Here is a 22,185-nt window from a genome sequence, read left to right on the forward strand (position 1 = left end):
ACCTCTACAGGCTTCTCAGCCACTACATGCCTTGCATAGTTCTCAGGCTATAATTACAGCTCCAGTTGCTACCCCACCTACTCAGCCAACTAGAGGTGGAGGTCGGGGAGGTAGAGGTCACCCTCGAGGGGGAGGCCAAGCCAGATACTATGCCTTTCATTCTTGTACCGAGGCTGTTGCCTCCGATTCTGTCATCACAGGTATTATATTGGTTTGCCACAGAGATGCGTCAGTTCTATTCGATCCAGGCTCTACTTACTCTTATGTGTCTTCTTATTTTGCTCCGCATATAGGTGTACCTCAGGATTCTTTGAGTTCCCCTGTTTATGTTTCTACTCCTGTGGGAGATTTTCTTGTTGTGGACCGCATTTATCAGTCGTGTTTGGTTGCTCTTAGTGGTTTTGAGACCAAAGCCAATTTATTGTTACTCAGTATGGTTGGCTTCGATATTAGCTTCGGCATGGACTGGTTGTTGCCCCATTATGCTATTCTTGATTGTCACGCCAAAACCGTGATGTTGGCTATGCTAGGTGTACCGCGTGTTGAGTGGAGGGGTACTTTAGATCACACTCCCAGTAGAGTTATTTCTTTCCTTAAGGCTCAGTGTATGGTTAAGAAGGGGTGTGACGCGTATTTGGCTTATGTGAGAGATGTCAGTATTGATACCCCTTCAGTTGATTCAGTCCCAGTAGTATGGGATTATCCCGATGTGTTCCTAGCTGATCTTCCGGGAATGCCGCCTGATAGAGATATTGATTTTGGCATTGATCTGTTGCCGGGCACTCATCCTATTTCTATTCCTCCGTATCGTATGGCTTCTCCTGAGTTGAAGGATGAGTTGCAGAAATTTCTTGATAAGAGTTTTATTCGGCCTAGTGTTTCACCTTGGGGTGCTCCTGTCTTGTTTGTGAAAAAAAGGATGGTTCTATGCGTATGTGTATTGATTACCGCCAGTTGAACAAAGTTACAGGGAAGAACCATTATCCTTTGCCTCATATTGATGATCTGCTTGACCAGCTTCAGGGCACATGAGTGTTTTCTAAGATTGATTTGCGCTCAGGTTACCATCAGTTGAAGATTCGGGAGCTAGATATCCCGAAGATTGCTTTCAGGACTCGATATGGTCTTTACAAGTTCCTTGTCATGTCATTTGGGCTGACTAATGCCCCAACAACCTTTATACATTTGATGCATAGTGTGTTCTAGCCGTACCTTGATTCGTTCATCATTGTCTTTATTGATGATATTTTGGTGTATTCCTGGAGTCGGGAAGATCATGAGCAACACCTGAGGACTGTGCTTCATACTCTGAGAGAGAAGAAGTTATACGCTAAGTTCTTAAAATGTGAGTTTTGGTTGGATTCAGTGGCATTCTTAGGCCACGTGGTATCGAGTGAGGGTATTCAGGTGGATCCGAAAAAGATAGAGGCCATGCAGAGTTGGCCCAGAACATCCTCAGCTACCTAGATCCACAGTTTCCTTGGTCTAACGGGCTATTACTGTCGTTTTGTAGAGGGGTTTTCATCGATTGCGGCCCTTATGACCAGGTTGACCCAGAAGGGTGCTCCGTTCCAGTGGACGGAGGAGTGTGAGGCAATCTTTCAGAAGCTCAAGACAACTTTGACCACAACCCCAATTTTGATATTGCCTACAAGTTGGGGGGTCCTATACGATCTATTGTGATGCCTTGAGGATTGGCCTTGGAGCGGTGGTGATGCAGGACGGTAGGGTGATTGCCTACGTGTCCAGACAATTGAAGATACATGAGAAGAATTACCCTGTTCACGGCCTTGAGTTAGCTGCCATTGTTCACGCCCAGAAGATTTGGCGCCATTATTTATATGGGGTTCCCTATGAGATTTATACTGACCATCGAAGCTTGCAGCACTTGTTCAAGCAAAAGGATCTAAATTTGCACCATTTGGGAGGTATGTGCAAAATTTCAGGTCATTTGGACGTGATTTGGTTGGGTTTTTAATCAAAAGCATAATTTAGAAGATTTTGGAAACTTAGGCTTGAATCCGATATGTTTTGGTTGATTTGATGGTGTTTGAGGTGTTTTGAAGATTAGTACAAGTTTGAATAAGATTATAAGATATGTTGTTGCCTTTGGTTGAGGTCCCGGGGGCCTCGGGTGAGTGTCAAGGGGTTGAACGGCTCATTTTTATGTTAAGAAAATTGCATATTTTGGTTTCAGCTGTTGCAGACATTTTGGTCTTCGCGTTCGCAAAAGGTCAGGAAGGGAGATGTCAGGTTTGGCCTTTGCGTTCGCGAAGGGGAGTCTCGTGTTTGCAAAGGGCCGGAATGGTAAGCATCGCGTTCGCAAGAGGCTTGGTCGCGTTCGCGAAGATGAGTTTTGGTCAATAGAATTTTTGTGCTTCGCGAACGCGAGGCATTGACTGCGTTCGCGAAGAAAGAAATTACGACTTGGGCAGAAGGTTTAAAATGTCGTCTTGTCCGCGAATGTGGGGTTTATTTCTTCTATTGTTGGTCGTTTTTGGAGCTTTTTGAAGGGATTGAAGAGGGATTCAAGGGGAATCACTTGGAGGTAAGATTCTTGGACTTAAAACTCGATTCTACTGTGAATTCCACCTAAATAATCATAGAAATTAAGCCAAAAATTGAAGAACTAGGGCTTGGAAACTTAGACCTTTGATTGAGGATTTGAAGGACCATTTGATGTCGGATTTCAGAAATTTTGGTATGTCTGAACTCGTGGGGAGATAAAAAATCCATTGATGTAAAAATTATTGAATTCCGAGACATGGGCCCGGGGTCGGGTTTTGGTAATTTCGGGATTTGTGTCATATTTTGATTATTTTCGCTTAGGCTTCGTTCCCTAGCATATTTTGACATCCTCGTTCTTATTTTGGATAGATTCAACGCGAGTGGAGGCCGATTCGAGGGGCAAAGACATCGCGAACTAGATATTTGACCGGTTCGAGGTGAGTAATGATTGTAAATAATGTTCCGAGGGTTTGAAACCCCAGATTGCACATTGTGGTGCTATATTGAGGTGAGACACACGCTTGATGACGAACGTGAGAACATGCACTATTGGGGATTGTGACTTGTTCTGTCCCGATAGATGATTTTACCGTATATTTGACCGAAATTTATTTGTTATCATCATTATTTAGGTTGAAAGCCATATTTGGGCATCATGCCAATTATTTGAACCCTTCGGGGATTTTTACTAGTATTTCCTCATTGTTTTGACTATATACTTGAACTCAGTCATGTTATATTTTACTGTTTTTTGTACTCAGCCATGTTTACTCTGTTTTAACACTTACATGATCTTTTAAATGATATTTTGGGCTGATAAATATGTTTTACTACTGCCCGAGTGGCTTGTGAGGATTTTTGATTGAGTAAGGCCGAGGGCCTTTGTTGTGAGGAAACATTTGATACTGATTATGAGGTCGAGGGGCTGAGATATGTACGCCACGAGGTGTCTTGATTGATATGAGGCCGAGGGCCTAGTGATGATGCCACGAGGTGGTTTGATATTGCGCTTGGGCCGTAAGGGGCCTCTCCAGGAGTCTATACACCCCCAGTGAGCGTGAGTACCTATTATGATGTGAGATATAGCCCGAGGGCCTGGTATTGTTCTGCGATATTACCCGAGGGGCGGATTTGTTGATACTGTACCCGAGGGGAGAACCTTTATGTGTTTATTTTCTTAATTAACTGTCCCTTACCTGCTTAATTGTTGAAAAAGACTTTTCATGAAATTATATTTGATATAAAGGATTTTTGCCTATCTTTCACTGATTCACTGATTTTTAAATGGTTTTACTGGTTCATTATAGAATGCTTTGTGCTTTACATGATTTCTTGCTTTCAGTCTTTATTTACATTTGTTACTCACTGAGTTGGAGTACTCACTTTACTCCCTGCACCACGTGTGCAGATTCAAGCGTTGCGGATCGTGCCAGTGCGAGTTGAGAGCTCCCGACAGATATCGGAGTCCACGTGGTAGCTGTTTTACGTCCGCAGTCACGTGTTTATCTCTCTTTATCATTTCTATCTCTTATCAGATAGAGATAGAAAGTTTGTAGACTTTTCAGATTTGTATTAGGTTTTATAGATGCTCATGACTAGTGACACCCCAGTTTTGGGCTGTGTTGGAGTTATTTTGCAAATTATGTTTTTAACTGCTTAAACCTTGGTTTAATTGATTATGCTTATTATTGTTTCTTAATATTTAACTGCTTAAAGATTGAACTGGGAGTAGTTGGCTGGCCTTGTCTTCACGAGAGGTGCTATCACGACCGAGTCCGGGTTAGGGTCGTGACAACTGCAGTAAAATATTGAAGTTATATTTGAAAAGCTAACTAATCTGATAGAAAATATACCAAGTAAAACTTTAAAATTTAAGTAGTCAAATAAACTTCAACATTTGAAAGTTGTGAAAATTATATAAAATAATATATTAGTTAAGTTATGTTAATATTTGGAAACATCCGATTTTTTTTTATAGAAAAAGTGACATATTATGACGGGTGAATTCACAAGCAGGTCATTTGTAAGGTAAGCGCCCAAGTAAATTTTTATAAAGAATATTATTTGATAATCTGATAAAACTAGTAACTAATATGCTATCACGAATTAAACATTATCGATAAAATAAAATGATTTTACACACACACACATATATATATATATATATATAAAATAAATAAGGACTAATGAAAAACGTGGGAGTCTATTTTTTGGAATTGGAGTAATTATTTATTTTTTATTTTTTAGTTTTAAAAAGTATCTATCCAAAAATGTGGGAATAACTGAACTTGTTAATTATTTAAAATTTTGTAATTTTTTCCTATTTTAACTTTTAAAAACATTGAATTTCCAAAAGTATTGGAGTTTTGTCCTAAAAAATGATGCGTATTGATATTTTATTTTGACACTTGGCATAATTTCATAGATTTGCTTCTCCGTTTATATATTAATTGAAGATTAATCGGGCAGAAAGAAAGGGGTAAGTGGGGGTGGGGTTGGCTTCAGCCAAGCAGAAAATAATAAGTTTGGTAGGTAGAAAAAAGATAAAGACTACAGTGTAGTAAAGATTCGAGTTGCATGTGATCTTTGTTTGTTGCATCAAGAGTTTTTGGCCAATATTGTCCCTTATCTTTGAGGGTAGGTCTATTTTGGTTCTTCAAATATAACGCTGAACATATTTAGTCCCTTAAGTATGCTAAAATAGAGCATCTTTTAATCTCGCTGATAGAATTTGTCCAATCAATTGCGGGGTTGGTTTCGGCACTCACCATCTTTTTAATTTATTTATCGAAAATATTTTATAAACCAACACCCACTAATAGTACAAAGCTGATAAATTTAAAATTTAAATGTTGAAACTTTTACTTTTAAATTTGGTTGATTTTTCCAAAAATAAAAGTTAAAATTTGAAAAAAAATAGAGCTGCCAAGATTGTATTATCACTAAAGCCCGCGCTAGAAACTATTTACATCTCGTAGCCGAAATAAATAAATAGTCTACATTTGGTAACCAGAAACAAATAAATTGTTTCTGACGCGGGCTAAAAGTGATAATACAATCTGGTTATTTGTTTGCTTCAATAATATGCCTAAAAGTGATCTTGGCAGCTTTATTTTTTTTCTTTCAAATTTTAACTTTTCTTTTTGAAAAAATCAACCGAAATTTTTAAAAGTAAAAGTTTCAATGTTTAAATCTTAAATTTATCAGCTTTGTACTATTAGTGGGTGTTGGTTTATAAAATATTTTTGATAAATAAATTAAAAAGATGGTGAGTGCCGAAACCAACCCCGTAATTGATCTTGGACAAATTCTGTCAGTGAGACTAAATGTGCTCCACTTTAACATACTTAAGGGACTAAACATGCTTAGCGTTATATTTGAGAAACCAAAATAGACCTACCCTCAAAGATAAGGGTCAATATTGACAAAAAACTCGTTGCATCAGTCTCAAACAATGAGGAATCAAGAAGAAGACGGTACAATATTTTCCAGGAGCCAAGTCATTCTTATTCCATTACAGTAAAACATATCTTTTACCCTTCACAGAATGCACTCTTCATGATTTTTTTTAAAGAAACAAGCAGGTTATGAGGTAATCATAAGAAACAAAACACAAGGTGCAAATTAAAAATTGAGTATACATTAAGGGTGCAAAAAGCAAAGAACTCTATAGTTATGCCTCATGCAAATTTTTTGTTTCTGAAGTGAAGCTGTCATTTTCTGCCAAAACTGATGCTATTGACAACTAGGTGGCACACATGTCATGACAAGATTGTCTAGAGGCAGTCATGAGTAGATTACACTCTGTTATCGGTCTGTCAAATATAATTATATTCTTTAGTTAAATATACAAAACATTATGTATAAAATATATATTATATGTATATGCATTTGTCGGAAAGAGAAGAGTAAAGATGCAGCTGAAATTGGGAATGAATAGAAATGAGTAGACGAAATTAAAAAGAGGCATGTAGTAGAGTTGGTTTGTTGAGAATGGCAAGTGGCATTGTTTTACTAAAAAAATGTTAAACCTTTTTAGTTAAACTAATTAATAGAAAAAAGGAGGGTAAATCATAACCAAACATAATTAACTCTAGATCCGAACGTATCAAATATAAAAATCAAAGGAGACCAAGCTTGTATAACATTTATTGAGATGATTAACAGACATCAAACATAAATGATAGGCTTACATCTTTGATATATTATTCTGTACTTGTAAGAGCAAAGGAGGGAACGAGGGAAAGTTGTTGATAACTATGAGATCTATCTTTGTGGATTCAACAATGATGGCTACGAGGGGTGGTAATCAGAAGCTGGGCCATATCTTCGTTGTTGAAGACCTCCGATTGTTCTTATCTTTAACCTCTCCCTATCTCTTGGATGGGAGCCCCTCATATATATATATATATATATATTAATAATTTTTCCCTTTATCCAACAGTCTTGAACCAACATACCTTCTCATGACTGTATTCTTCCTTACTCGCCCAGATAATACGACATATGTTCTGCGATGTAAGCTTTCTGACGGCTTGATCTTGGCAATGGCCAAGACACTTATTGCTATCATGCCTCGTGGGCATGACTATGACTTGGTCGACCCCTTATCGTTCCTTTTAAGGACAACCATCTTGTGATCAGATTTTGACCCATACAATTAGTCCCTCCGCCCGTCGGGATCACCTTTTGGCGAGCTCGATGGACGGATTATGTTGATTCAAAAGTTAGGAGAAATTTAAATATTATGCATGGAATGAGGTCCTTAAAGCGAGGTGGCGACGTGACACTTCAGGGGTATCAATGGACCGTTAAGTCAGTTCAGAGCTGGATCGTCGCATCGATTCGGGGTACCATGAATACCTATTATGAATCATTATGGCGCACTTTTTCCAAGCACCATATCGTTTCCCGTGCCCTTTCAGTTTTTTGATTGGTGGCTCTTAGGTTTCCCACTCAGGACATTTATGTTCTTACAAATAGGGGGAATCTCTTATTTGACTGTTGTGTTTTTCAATTTACCTTAGAAAGAAACTTTGCAAACTTCCTCTTCTTCTTGTTTTTCATACTTCTGCTTTTAATAGAATTTGAAGTGACCCTTATCTCTTTTCCCTCACCGTTTTTGTTTACTTCGATCAAGAGAGAAAAATGTCTAGTACTTCTTCCCAATGTGACAGAGATGTTGGCGCTCCGACAGCCGGAAAATGACGCATCCCTACTTGAAGAAGGAGTGGTGGTGGTGGAAGATAAGGGATTTCCAACGGTGGATGAGATAGTTCCTCGTCTGGGAAGGCGATGACTGACTTTTACAGCCCTTCAGGAAGTGAGCTGGAACCCATTCTTTCCACTATGGATGAGGCAGCAATTACGACACTCAAGGCTAAGTGGGGAATCCCTGCTCATATCGAAATGGTGCCAGCGGGGAGGGATATTGTGCATCTGCACCATCCGGGGTACTGCGCGTTTTACTCGTACCCCTTTGTTGTAGGGTACATGCTTCCTCTTCCCTCTTTGGTGGTGGACTTTTGCCGATTCTACGAAGTGTGACCGACTAAACTCTCCCCGTACGCGTACAAACTCTTTCTTATACTTATCAAATACGTGGGGCTGGCCGGCCGAGGAATTTCTCTGGGGCACATGCTTCATATCTTCGCCCCCAGTTTCTTCGGGGTACAATGATCCATATTCACCATCGAGGAACCAAGAGTTTGGTGGTGAAGATGGACGACAAGGCCAATCGCCGCTTTTGAGAAAGTTACTTCTATGTGCGGATGGAGCACCTCGTGGCGGACTTGGCTGGATTTCCAGAGACGTGGAACTTTGCTCGTAAGTTTTCCTTTATTTTGTAATTCTTCTTAATATGATCGTCGATCGTCTTCCCTTTGGAGATATTGTTGAATACTTGTTTTGAATTTGTAGTTGAGAGATTACCTCCCCTGTTGGTTGCCGATATCCGTGAATGGGTGAATGCAATTCTCCCTCACACGGTGGGGATTCGCGAGTGGGCGTCCTTCCATGAGAGGTTTGGGCGCAAGCCTCTTACTGGTGAGTTGGCTTGCAATTTTAACTTGTTCCTTGCTTCATAGTTTTTTTTGAAACTGTCGTTGTATGATCTAATCCTTCCTAACTGACAGGTCGGGGAGGAGAGAAGAGAACGAGGGCCCCTCCATTCGCATTTCGTCAACTGGCGCCTTCTACTCGTCCTGCACCGAGGGTCGCTGCCCGGCCAGCACCAACAACTACTGTTCAACCTCCACCTACGGCTAAAGTTGTACGCTCGAAGATTACTCGGTCAGAGATTCCATCTCCCGCACCCCACTCCATAGGTGAATCTTCCCGCGCAAGTAGTGAGAAGGCCCCACCGAAGTGACGGAGGGTGGTGTTGGAAGAGGTTTCCCCGGCTAAAACTTCTTCGAGGGGCGTCTTTGCCCCAGCGGTGATCGAAATCGGAGATGGTGCCAACCCAGCCATGGAGACGACTCCCAGTGTGCGCGTGCGGGGAGTTTATGTGGCAAAGAGACAGAGTTCTAAGGATACCATTGCTGTTTCGAACGGACCTTCAGCATCGAGGCCGAACCGTGCCCCCTCTTCAGCCAATGAGAGGGGGAAGGGCATCGTGGTTGACAATTATGAATCCGAGTCTGACATCGACCCTGAGGAGATGAGGATGTTCGAAGAGGGCTATACCCGAAAGTAGAAGTGGGTGGCCCTTCTCGAATAATCGAGATCCCGTCTGAACTCAACTTGCTGTAAGATACAGTGGACTTTGTGCTGCAGTTCGACCTTCTATGCTCCGCTGCTGAGAGCAGAGCTCTTCAGGATGTTAGTGACTCCGCGTTGTCACGCGGTGTGGCCGCTCTGGGCCTGAGGGTGAGTTCCTCTTTGTTTCCTATTTTAGTGACCTTTGTTCATTTTTTTATATTACTAAATCCTTTCCTCCCTCCTTTCTTTTAGACATATATGCTAGAGGTTAAGAATGCTCATAGGGCTGAGAAACGGCCGCGATTTTTTTGATGATGGACGAAAAATATCGACGGTACCATAACATGTGCCGTGAGATGCACGAGTGGCTTAGAGCGGGTGCCAGTACTCAGTCTAACAATGAGGAGTTGGAGAAAAAGGACAAGGACCTGATGCGGTCTATCCGTAGATGCAATGAGCTTGAGGAGTTGCTTCGTTCCAAGGACGAAGAGCTTGAGTTGGGAAAGGGGGTTGCTGCGGAGTGCGAACATCTGCAGGCGAAGGTGCTGTCTTTGCAGGCCGAACTTAAGTAGAATGCCACCAGGGTCGAAGCTTTAAGTTCAGAATGGATGGGGAAGTTGGCGGAGCTGGAGAAGAAAGTGGCTGAGATGGGAAGTGTCGAGAATGCTCGGACGTCGGCATTGGCGAGAGCGGCGGCACTAGAGGACACTATACGCATCCTCAAATTTGAGCAGGAATCTGAGATAGCAACGGCCACGCTGAGGGAGGTGAGTCTTGAGGAGTGCATCCACAAATTGATCAGGAAGCTTCAAACTTGGTAGACAGGGTCGCGACTCTAGAGGCTGAGAAGGCGCAATTGTTGGCTCAGGTTGAATCTGCTTCTGCCGTCGTTCCTTGCCACTTGTACGAGCTATGGGTCCATGTCGAGGCCTAGCGATACATCTACAAGGGTTTGTGGGAGGCGAGGAGTGTTCCTGAGGCTGCCTTTGATGATACTCGGGCGAAGGCACGCGAGGCTCGTATTGCCTGTGGCTATGACCCTACGACACCGGAGGTTGGTGAGGCTGCTGATGTAGAGGACGTGTTTCCTAAAGACAATGACAGGGAGAACGACGGTGATGACACAGAGTGAATAGTTGGTGCAGCTTTCATACTTAGTTTTTGTTTTGTTCTTCTGTTGTTTATTTTTGTCTTTTTAGGGCATTTTTCGGCCTTTTGTAAAGTGCGGTTGTTGCGCATGCATATTTAAATAAAGCAGTTTCTTCATCTTTGTGTATCTTTTGACTTTCTTTTTCTCTCTCTTCTGTTTGTTACATTTCTTCTTTTGGCTTAGACCTTCGGATTTCTTTGTGATAAGTCCGAGCAAAGTCATTTTGGATTTGCCATTTCGGGCGAGACCAACTTCTGGTTTGCCAATTCGGGCTGAATCAGTCTTGATTCGAATGAGGTCGACTTAAAACTTGCCATCTTGGGCGAAATCAAGTTCTGATTTACATTTGAACGAGTTCGAAGTTGAAGTCACCATCTTGGGCGAAGTCGATTTCTGACTTATATTTGAACGAGTTTGAACTTGGAGTCGCCATCTTGGGCGAAGTCAAATTCTGACTTATATTTGAACGAATTCAAAGTTGGAGTCACCGTCTTGGGCGAAGTCAATTTCTGACTTATATTTGAACGAGTTCGAACTTGGAGTCACCGTCTTGGGCGAAGTCAACTTCTGGCTTATCTTTTAACGAGTTCGACTTGGAGTCGCCGTCTTGGGCAAAGTCAATTATTGACTTATATTTGATTGAGTTTGAACTTGGAGTCATTGTCCTGGGCGAAGTCAATTTCTGACTTATATTTAAACGAGTTTGAACTTGGAGTCACCGTCTTGGGCGAAGTCAACTTCTGACTTATATTTGAACAAGTTCAAACTTTTTCTTTTATTTGCCGGTGGTCGGTGGCCGTGAAGGTGTTAATTCGAGAGAGGTCGAATTGTAACCTGTTTGATTTGACGATGGCCAGTGGCCGTGAATGTGTTAATTCGAGCGAGGTCAAACCTGTTTGATTTGATGATGGCCAGTGGCCGTGAAGATGTTATTTCGAGCGAGGTCGAATTGTAACCTATTTGATTATCTTTTGGAGAACATTACACATCGCCGCACCGTCTAGGCATTCATCGGGATGAGTCCCGGTGCACTTGGTTTTGGTTCTACTGGAGAATACTAGGTGCTTCGTGGGTGAGTCCCAATATGCTTAACTTCGCATTAATTGAAGAGTTTTGTGCGTCTCACTGGGGATTACTCTGTTTCACCGGAGATTATTATGTGTTTCATGGGTGAGCCCTCTGTTATGGAGATTTGCCTGATAGTTGACTTGTGCTGATCCATTTCAGTTATTTATAATTCGGTACTGCATATAGGGCTTTGCTCGGTCACTGCTTGCGAAGTGGTATGATACGGAACCTCTTTATGGGTTATTTTGGTGGAGCTCGTTCCTCGTTCGCATACCTATGACAGCGCTTTGTGTTCCTGTTCTGAACCAACAAGAGATCGTGGTAAGTGAAATCCAAATGAAATTGACTGTTACCTTGGACTGGTAAGATGGTTAAAAGAGGAATGGCACCATAGGGTCGCTCGCTTTGCCCCGTACTTGAATGATGATTTTAGGTTTGGCGAGCATGTTCAGCTCCATCATTAACTGTGTCTAGGCTTCTCGTGGGTTGGACTTACCTTGCTTTTTGGGAAGTCGAAATCGAGTCCCGGTCCGACCTCATCCGATTTGCATAAACAACAAGGGAAACATGTCATGCTTCGTTCACAAAATCATCCAATGTGCGGGGATATGAAAATAAGGCAGGATGTGCCCGCTCTTTCAAAGGATCACACAGTACGTTATCGTCCATTCCCAAGAGGTATGACTACGGGCCGGTATATAAGGTGATTACGTCAAATGGGATTGAGGTCATGCCAATCGTGTAGTGACTGATTCTATTTTAAACATGCATATGGCATGCCAAACCCATTGTTACAGGTTAGACGCGGGTTTTGCATAGACATCAGCTATAACTTCTACTTTATGTAGAGATCTGACCTAGATTGGTACGGTTATCTCAAAGGCTTACATACCATTCTTTCGAGTTGGTGTTCGTGCCAAGATGGTGAAGCCATGACAACCTGGTAGTAATAGACTGGTTCTAGATCTAAAGGAAACTAAAAAATTGGCTAAGAAATCCCCACAGACGTCGCCAAATTATTTGACTAAAAAAAATGTTAAACCTTTTAGTTAAACTAATTAATAGAGAAAATGAGGGTAAATCATAACCAAACATAATTAACTCTAGATCCGAACGTATAAAATATGAAAATCAAAGGAGACCAAGCTTGTAGAACATTTTATTGAGATGATTATCAGACATCAAACGTAAATAATAAGCTTACATCTTTGATATATTATTCTGTACATGTAAGAGAAAAGGAGGGAAAGAGGGAAAGTTGTTGATAACTATGAGATCTATCTATGTGGATTCAACAATGATGGCTACGAGGGGTGGTAATCAGAAGCTGGGTTGTATCTTCGTTGTTGAAGACCTCTTCTTGTTCTTATCTTTAACCTCTCCCTCTTTTTTTCTCTTGGATGGGAGCCCATCATATATATATATATATATATATATATATATATATATATATATTAACAATTTTCCCCTTTATCCAACAATCTTTAACCAGTGTACCTTCTCATAACTGTACTCTTCCTTACTCGCCCAGATACTATGACATATGTTCTGCGATGTAAGCTTTCTGACGGCTTGATCTCGGCAATGGCCGAGACACTTATTGTTATCACGCCTCGTGGGCACGACTACGGCTTGGTCGACTCCTTATTGTTCCTTTTAAGGACAACCATCTTGTGATCAGATTTTGATCCATATAGGCATTTGTTGAAGGAATTATTGTTAGTCATACGACATCGGTTTAGCCTACCAAAATGGACGATACATATTAGAATTTACATATTCAATCGGACGGCCCACGTTAGTCTTCCATTGGTTAAATAATTCGTTAAGCAAGGGAGCTGGGTAGTTATGAAATTGGTATTTTCCCAACCACTTTCTCTCTCTTCTCTCTCTTCTCTCACTTTTTACTCTCTCTTTTTTCCCTCTTCTTCCTCTTACTCTTATTTCCTTCTTTCAGGTTACGTCCGGCATTGGAGCTTAATTGAGCTGGACATTAGATTTGTTAGTTTACTTCCATTTGTATTCAATTGTAATTGTGGTTTCCGATTGAATCAATAAAAACAGAATTGCTCTTCTCCATTTTCTTTATATATTAGTATATTACAATCAATGTACATAAAATATACATATCGCCGACTATTATTTTTGGCAACGGCTATACTGTGTAGTTTTCTCTAAGAATTAAACAAAATTAATTGCATTGCATGCGATTTTTTTAATACAAAATATGTGTTTGTACTTGAAAAAAATCTTCTTGGTTGACACTTGCATACTACTAAATTCAAGCAATTTAAAATCTCCCAGTTCTGGGAGAAGAAACTCCTGAAAATGAGCGATTTGTGATCACGGAGGCATGGAAGCATTCTGACTTTGCTAGAACAAACATAAAGATAGTCTTGTCGGGCCCTACGAGAACATAAGTGGCAAATAACTCTTTGTTAGAACAAACATGGTGAGTGGCTCCAGAATCAATCCACCACTCCTTGGGATTTCCTACCAAGCTGCATTCAGATAGCATATCACATAAGTCCTCCATTCATTCTTCTCAACCATGTTTGCTTGACTCTTCTTCTTGTCATTATTTGGTGCACGACAGTCCATAGCCTTATGTCCAACCTTTTCACAGTTGTGGCAATTACCTTTGAACTTCTTCTTTCTCGGGTAATTCTTCGGACCAAACAGCTTCTTTCTCTTTCTGTTGCTTGTAGACGCTTCCTCAATAATATTTGCTCCCATTATTGTTGAGTTACCATGAGACTTCTTCTCAGCAGCCTTGTTGTCCTTTTCAATTCGTAGACGAACAATAAGGTCTTCAAGCGTCATCTCCTTGCGCTTATGTTTCAAGTAATTCTTAAAGACCTTCCACAACGGAGGCAGCTTTTCAATCAATGCCGCAACTTGAAATGCTTCATTTATGTCTATACCTTCAATTATAAATTTATAATTAGTAAAACAATTAATATCTTGAATAAATATTGACTTGATTTATACCTTCAGCAAGGAGGTCATGAACAATCACTTGCAGTTCTTGGACTTACGTTATGACAGATTTATAGTCAATCATTTTAAAACCCAGAAATTTGGCAGCCACAAACTTTTTAACCAGCATCTTCAGTCTTGTACTACTTTTCAAGGGTATTCCACAACTCTCGTGATGTTTTCATGACGCTATAAACACTATACAAGCCGTCTTCCAAGCAATTAAATATAATTTTTGCATAAGAAGTCAGAATGCTTCCGTGCCTCCATGACCACAAATCTCTCATTTTCAGGAGTTTTTTCTCCCAGAACTGGAACGTCCTCGCTGATAAAGCGATGTAAACTGAGTGTGGTCAAGTAGAAGAACATTTATGCTGCCAACGCTTAAAGTCCATGTCGAAAAACTTTTCGGGCTTTTCTGCCAGTGTCATCGCCAGTGCAGGAGTTGTCGACTTGAAGACATAGTAGCCATTGCAGCAGTAGTAGTCCCAACAGAACCATTCTGTTGTTCCGTACTTGTTGTTATTTTTCTGTAAAAGAAATTGGCACAACTAGAATTAGTAAGTTGGTGAAGTTTTTATATCTTGAAATCGAATATAAACAAACGCGTACAAAAATCACAAGGATTTTAATCTCGGATTAAGTAGAAAGTCAGAAAGACTTTAATCTCAAACTGGAGTAGAAAATCTGAAGATTTTAATCTCCGAAACGGGAGTAGAAAATCGCTATGATTTTAGTCTCCCAAAGCAGAAAGTTAGATAAACATAGAATAAAAAAAATATTAAATTCCTTAACCTTATTAGTATCTGTATTCGAAAATATAATTTTTGCAAAATAAAATGAAACCAGAAGGAGAAGAGAGAAGCAGAATTAAACGAGAAGGTCTTGATTACTTTGATACATACTCACTGATAACGAGGATTACATCTATTTGGGTGTTCATAGCGTTAACCGCCGTGTATGGTCTTGAAATCCATTAGATAGATGTGAAGACAACCTTCTTCAATGTAAATTTGGAGGAAGAAATTTATATGGAACCTGAAGGGCCCATAGTTCTAGGAAAAGAAAAGAAGGTGTGCCGACTTGTTAAGTCTCTTTACGGATTGAAACAAGCACCCAAACAATGACATGCAAAGTTTGACCAAACAATATTGGCAAATGGATTTAAGATTAATGAGTGTGATAAATGTGCTTACATTAAAAACACTCCAAATCATATAGTCATTTTATGTTTATATGTTGATGATATGTTAATAATGAGCAAAGACATTGCGGATATAAATGCTACTAAGCGTATGCGGTCAAGCAAGTTTGATATGAAAAACTTAGGAGTTGCTGATTTGATTCTAGGAATTAAAATCCATAGGACTCCTCAAGGATTGGCATTGTCTCAATCTCATTACGTTAAAATGGTACTTGAAAAATTCAAGTATTTAGATTTCAAAGTCGCAAAGACCCCGATTGATGTAAATGTTGCTCTTACAAAGAATTTAGGTCAGAGCAAATCTCAACTGGATTATGCTCGAGTGTTGGAAAGTTTAATGTATATCATGAATTGTACACGACCTGATATAGCTCGTGTAGTAAGTAAATTGAGTCGTTGCACAAGTAATCCCGGCCAAACTCATTGGATGGCAATGAAATGAGTTTTCAGATATCTAAAACATACCCAAGATTATGCTTTGCACTACAATAAATATCCTACGGTAATTGAAGGATATAGTGATGCAAATTGGATCACAAGGTCATCAGAAACAAAGTCCACAAGTGGATATGTGTTTACTATTGATGGAGGAGCAGTGAATTGGAAATCAACCAAACAGACATGCATCGCTCGCTTTACAATGGAGTATGAGTTTATAGCTTTAGATAAGGCTGGAGAGTCCACAAGTGTCGGATCCACTTGCAAAAGGCGTAAATGGAGAAGCGGTTGATAAATCATCGAAGGGAATGAGACTATGGACGAGGACAAGTCATTGTAGTGGTAACACTGTAGAAGACTAGAGATCCCAAGATCTAGGTTCAAGAAGATCAAACAAAGTCATTAGTGACGGTTCAAAATTGTCAAATAAAATTTTGGTCTGTTCTCGTGATGAGACAATGTTCAGTACCAAGGATAAAGCGTTAAGGCTTTTGAATGGTTTCTAAGTTTGATAAGAAGTATATCAAATAGTGTATCAATGAGATAACACGTTTAGGAATCACCTATATAAGTGTGAAGTGTAAGCCGCTTCAAATAGACTTCTGTAAGGCCAGTTCTCTATGCACTTCTGAACCAGGCGGTGTTCATGGCTGAAACAAACACAACAATGAGAACCAAAGAAGGTTAAAGGGTTGATTGTGTGACTTATGGCTGTCTAGGGATACACCAAAGTTCGGCGATTCAAAGATATAAAATCTACCGATTGACCAAGTATATCGGACATAAGTTCTATCACACCTCCTTTTTCACTACACCCTCCAGAAAGGTATAAGGGAATATTTCCAATTAAAGGTCAATTGAAATGAGATTTATTTCAATTAAAATTCAGAGTCTCCACTTGGGATATTTTAATGGTGTCCCAAGTCACCGGTTTCAAATCCAGAATCGAGGAAAGATTGACTCTATTTTACAGTCCGTGAACACAGAAATCCGGGTAAGGAATTCTATTAATCCGGGAGAAGGTGTTAGGCATTCCCGAGTTCCATGGTTCTAGAACGGTCTCTCAACTGTTATATTTAGCCTATTATCTGATTTTAAAAATAATTTTGAACCTATGTGCATTTTACTTTAAACCGTTTTTAATTCATTTTAGGAAAATTTCAACGTTACACAAAACACGTCTTTGGATCACGCCACATGAAATGCACCCGTGATCCGCGACATATTTATTTATCGGTGTTAGGATTTGGATTTGGGTCACATGAAATGCGCACCCGAGTTTAGGAAAGTAATATTATTAAAATAACGCGCTTAAAGCAACTACGCGTTTTAACTTTGCGAGGGTCATAAAAATTTGTTAAATGGCACACCTCAGACTATATGAACTAAATTAATTAGTAGTCTATGAAAACCCATTCTTATTATTAAGAAAAATTTGATCGAAGTTGCGCGAATGCAAACTCCGGTCTTAATTTTTAGAATCATAATCATGTCACGCGAATGTGTACACAATCACGATATATTTGTGATGAATATGTGCATAGAGACATACTAACGATTTTGGAACATGTTCAGTAATTAATTACTATGGACTAAAGTTGGTTTAGCCAATTCCATTTTTTCAAACTTAGAAACTCAAGAGATACATTTTTTTTCTTTTGGGTTTGGTCCGTATCTTTGGGACCAGAACAAAGAAAGTAATCCCCTGCCAATCATAACACATAGTGGCACTGCAATATTCATTTTCCAATCTTTAAAAAAAAATCAGAAATTTTCCATTTTTATTCACTTGTACTACAATATGATTAGACCCGAGTCTAATATACAAAGCAGTTTCAATTCCTTATCCAAAGGTCATTTTAGTCACCAATCAACTAATCCCAAAATCGAACTCCTACACGCAGAAAAGAAGCACAGAGAAATCGCGGATAGAGTTTGTATTAACATTAAAAGGATATTGATATGGACAATGGGATGTAATACTTCATATATCAATTTTACTTGTTTAATATTAAGATCCTAGATTACAATATTATGAGTTGCATTTATGACACCTATAACTAAATTCTGCTTTTTGCACATGTACAAACTTTATCACTAAAAAATTAATTAAAAAAAAAACTTTAAACAATACCTTTTAACAAGAATTGCAACAGAAATTTACAAATTCATCTAAGCCAATAAACTCATCCAAATACATATTGAACTTAAACAACAAGTGTACTCCTCTACCTTATTTTACACAAGAAAATCAGTGACTGGCCTTTCTAAATGGTTTGGGCCAGGCCTCAATAGTAGGCCAAATTCAAGCATATTACAACTGATAGACAAGGACCCAGATCGAGCCCTTGGAGGAACCAATTTAACCGAGCAAGCATTTTTATCTAGAATCCTTTTGAACACAAAATTAAAGCTCAATTTGACACTATCGACTTACAAAGTAGCATGCTGTAATAACCATATACATTGCTTAGCAAGAAGATGCATACCCAATTTATACCATTTGGCATGATCTAGCTACGTATGCAACCAAATAAGCTATCCAGCCAACTTTCCTAGAAAAAACCTTCAACTACGCAACATTTAGCCTCAAGATACTTGCTAGAGGGCTGATCCCTCATCAGATAAAACTAAAATACAGCTTTCAACATGACTTTTGACATTATTCAGCAGGATAATACACCAGGCAGACTCAGTAAACTAAAATAAAATTAAGCTACTGAACAGAGCAAATTTGGCAAGATCACTAGAAGAAAACCAACTTGAAACAAATGGATTAAACCAAAGATCTATATTGACATGCATTTAGACATAAACTGAAGGCCAAACAGTTCTAACTAGTTGAATCAAACCATAACCCTTATCTAGTACTGATGCCACCAAGTCTAAACCACTCTAGAATCATTCATATCCAAACAAAACCCAATTTCAGCATTTGAAAAGGGCTGGCAACAACTTCAATTAAGAGTCCAAACAGAAGAGATACAAGTTATATCCAAACTTGATTAAACTTAATGTTAAATAAACCTCCATAAGAGTTCAGAATCATGAAAAAATTTAGTTATACAATACCAAACTTTAGCTATGAAACATTAAACAGGACATTGAACTCCTTTGCTAATTTTTAAACCAAATTCAACTTTCAATAGATGCTATCACAAAAAGGGAGAATATGCACCAACCAATCATAGACTCATAAAAGTAAAGCTACACTATAATAGAAGAAACAAGCTGACATTACACTCCAAACTTCCCAGTTTTCCATATCATATATGAAACAGACTTTACATTAGGGGGAATTTAAGGAATATACCTGGAAAAGCAAAACATAACAGAAATATGAGGGATCGTCTATGACAGTAGTAGCTAGCCCAGATTTAACCAGTTAAACAGTAGATTCAGCTTATGAAATTCGATGGAACAATGCACTTTTAGCAAAACTTTGAACCAACAGACTCTCAATTACCAAAAAAATCAATCTATTTCCATTCAAATGAGTTAAAGTAATTTCAGGAATTAGAAAGAAATTGAGTATGACTCAAAATTCAATGAAATAGTAGCAGTTCACTTAAATCTCTCTATATATGTATATTTCAGTATTTTCAGAGTACAAGACTGGCCTCCTTCTATCCAGTGTGTTGTTTCCTTAAATAGGCAATGGAAAATGCCTTTTGGATTCAAAGAGTGCCCTTTCAACATTAAAAATTCGATTCCACTCAATTCTTAAGGTTTTAGTTTATTCAGTAGTGAAATCTAAACCCTACCACTATAGAAGATTCTTAATTAGGTAACTACCCCTTTTTTACTAAACAATTCTTAAGCTATCCTTACAACCCTGAAACTAACCATGTAATCAAAGCCAAAATGGGTCAAGTTGACCCAATTCAGAACCCATAAATCTGTAATTCCCATTGAGCACCATCCAGAAACCCATTTCAAATAAAATAGAAACCTAGAATCTTAAGAAACCGACCGAACTTAGAATTTAATACTAAAAAAAAAGAACAAGAACTTTTTTACAAAGAAACAAAGGTGAAGGACTAGATGGTTATGAACTAAATAATATAACCTAGTGAATTAATCATGTAACACTGATGAACTAATAGGTAAGCCTATAATGAAGAGAAGAAAGATGGATACAACAAAGACTAAAAATGAAATTAAAAATGACAAACAAAATCATGCAATACCAGTTAAATGAATATAAATACCTAGCAAAGATGACCAGCTTTGAATTTCTTCTTCAAACTCTTGATTTCGACAAAAAGAGGTCTCAATCACGTGTTCTCAGATGATAACACATGATCGAGGTCTATTTTGGTCTTAATCATCACCAAATCTACAGATTCTGGAGTTTAACATTTTTAGGTCTATTTTTGATTTAAAATTCGACGAGTTAGGGAAATATTCAAGGGAAACGAGTCATGGATTTGGAAAGAGGGGAGTGATGGGGTTCTGGGGTGTATTTTTGGGGGTGATTAGCCATCGTCTGGCGCCGTGGACGATTTCCGGCGGGCGGAAAGCGGCGGAGTGAGGCGATGATTTGTTGGCCTCTGAAGAGAGACGAGAGAGAGGAGGGCGGGTGCTGAGGGGGTGGGGGTCGTTTGGGGTTTTGTATTATTAAAATGGGGGGATTTGCAAAGCCATTGGATCAACGAGATTTAACGACTCAGATCAAAAGGATTGGAAACGATGTCGTTTTGGTTAAGCTGGGGCGCTCCGGGTATGGGAACGGGTGGGGCTAGTCTTCGGCTAGACTGGGGCGGATTTGGACCGGGTATTGGGTATTTGGGCCTGGTCTTTGTTTTAATTAGAATGGTCCAAGACCTTATTTTTCTTTTCTCTTCAATTTTTCTTTTTATTTTCTTTTTCTTTCTCTTTCTTTCCCCTTTATCAAAAAATTAAATCCTAACTTTAACTTATAAAACTCAAATTAACTTAAAAAAAATACTAATTAACTCTAAATAATAATTATCATAAATAATTAAATACTAAATTAAAAGAAAATCACACAATTTGACTAAAAATACAAAAAATATGTTATTTTTTGTGAATTTTCATTTTTGTAAAACACCTAATTATTAATTAATTTAAAAATGTAAAAATCAAATCCTAAATGAAGATACTATATTTTTGTATTTTTAATGCATTAAACATGTACACAAACATATGCAAACAATCAGAAAAATAACATAATAATTCCTAAAAATAACACATAATTAAAGAAAAGATCTAATTTTGGGAATTCTTTTGGAGTAATTCGTATGAGGCAAAAATCACGTGCTCACAGCTGCCCCTCTTTGCCTGGAAACACGAAGAGTTTTCGTGCAAAGAAAAAGTGAGCGGATACAAGTGATTTTTTCCCGTTTGAATACTCTGTGGGAAGCATTTTTTGAAAGATTTTACCGAACCTCTGCTTCAAAGGTTTCCTACATATCCTTGGCTATAAAGGAATCATGTCAATGTAGTTCGGGAAGTTTCGGTAGCTGGGACTACCATAAAGCTGTGGTTTCACTGTTACTGCTGCTGCTGATACTGCTTACTGACATCCTTATTACACCATGACAAAAATGAAGAAGCTAGACTAAGCTATAATCTATGCTTTACAAAGATTTATTTTCAAACTTGGTATTGTGACTCTTGTTGCCTTGTTGACTTGTATTTTCTTTAGAAGTTCCTTTGTTGCTGACTTGAATTGTATTTTTGAGATGCTTTCCCTCTCCTCCAGGAGGGCGCCTCGTTGCTGAACCTTTAAACGTCTTCCTTTGACCATTATTGCCTATCTTTGTTCTCCAGGAGGGCCCCTGATTGCTTGGACTTGAATTGCTTCCTCCCTTCGTTCTCCAGGCGGGCTTCTGATTACTGAAACTTGAATTGTATTGCCTCCCTTGTTTTCCAGGTGGGCTCTTGATTACCAAAACTTGAACTGCTTTATATTCTTTGAAATTAGTGTTGTCCTTCCCTGTTCTTCAGATGGGCATCTGACTTCCAAAACTTGGGTTGTGTTCCCTTGTTCTCCAGGTGGGCTCCTGACTGCTTGACCTGAGTTGTATTCCCTTTCTCTCCAGGTGGGCGCCTGATTGCTGAAACTTTAACTGGTGTTCCTTGTTCTCCAGGTGGATGCCTGATTGCTGAT

This window comes from Nicotiana sylvestris, chromosome 3 (assembly GCF_000393655.2).
Source record: "Nicotiana sylvestris chromosome 3, ASM39365v2, whole genome shotgun sequence".
NCBI classification, from domain to species: Eukaryota; Viridiplantae; Streptophyta; class Magnoliopsida; order Solanales; family Solanaceae; genus Nicotiana; species Nicotiana sylvestris.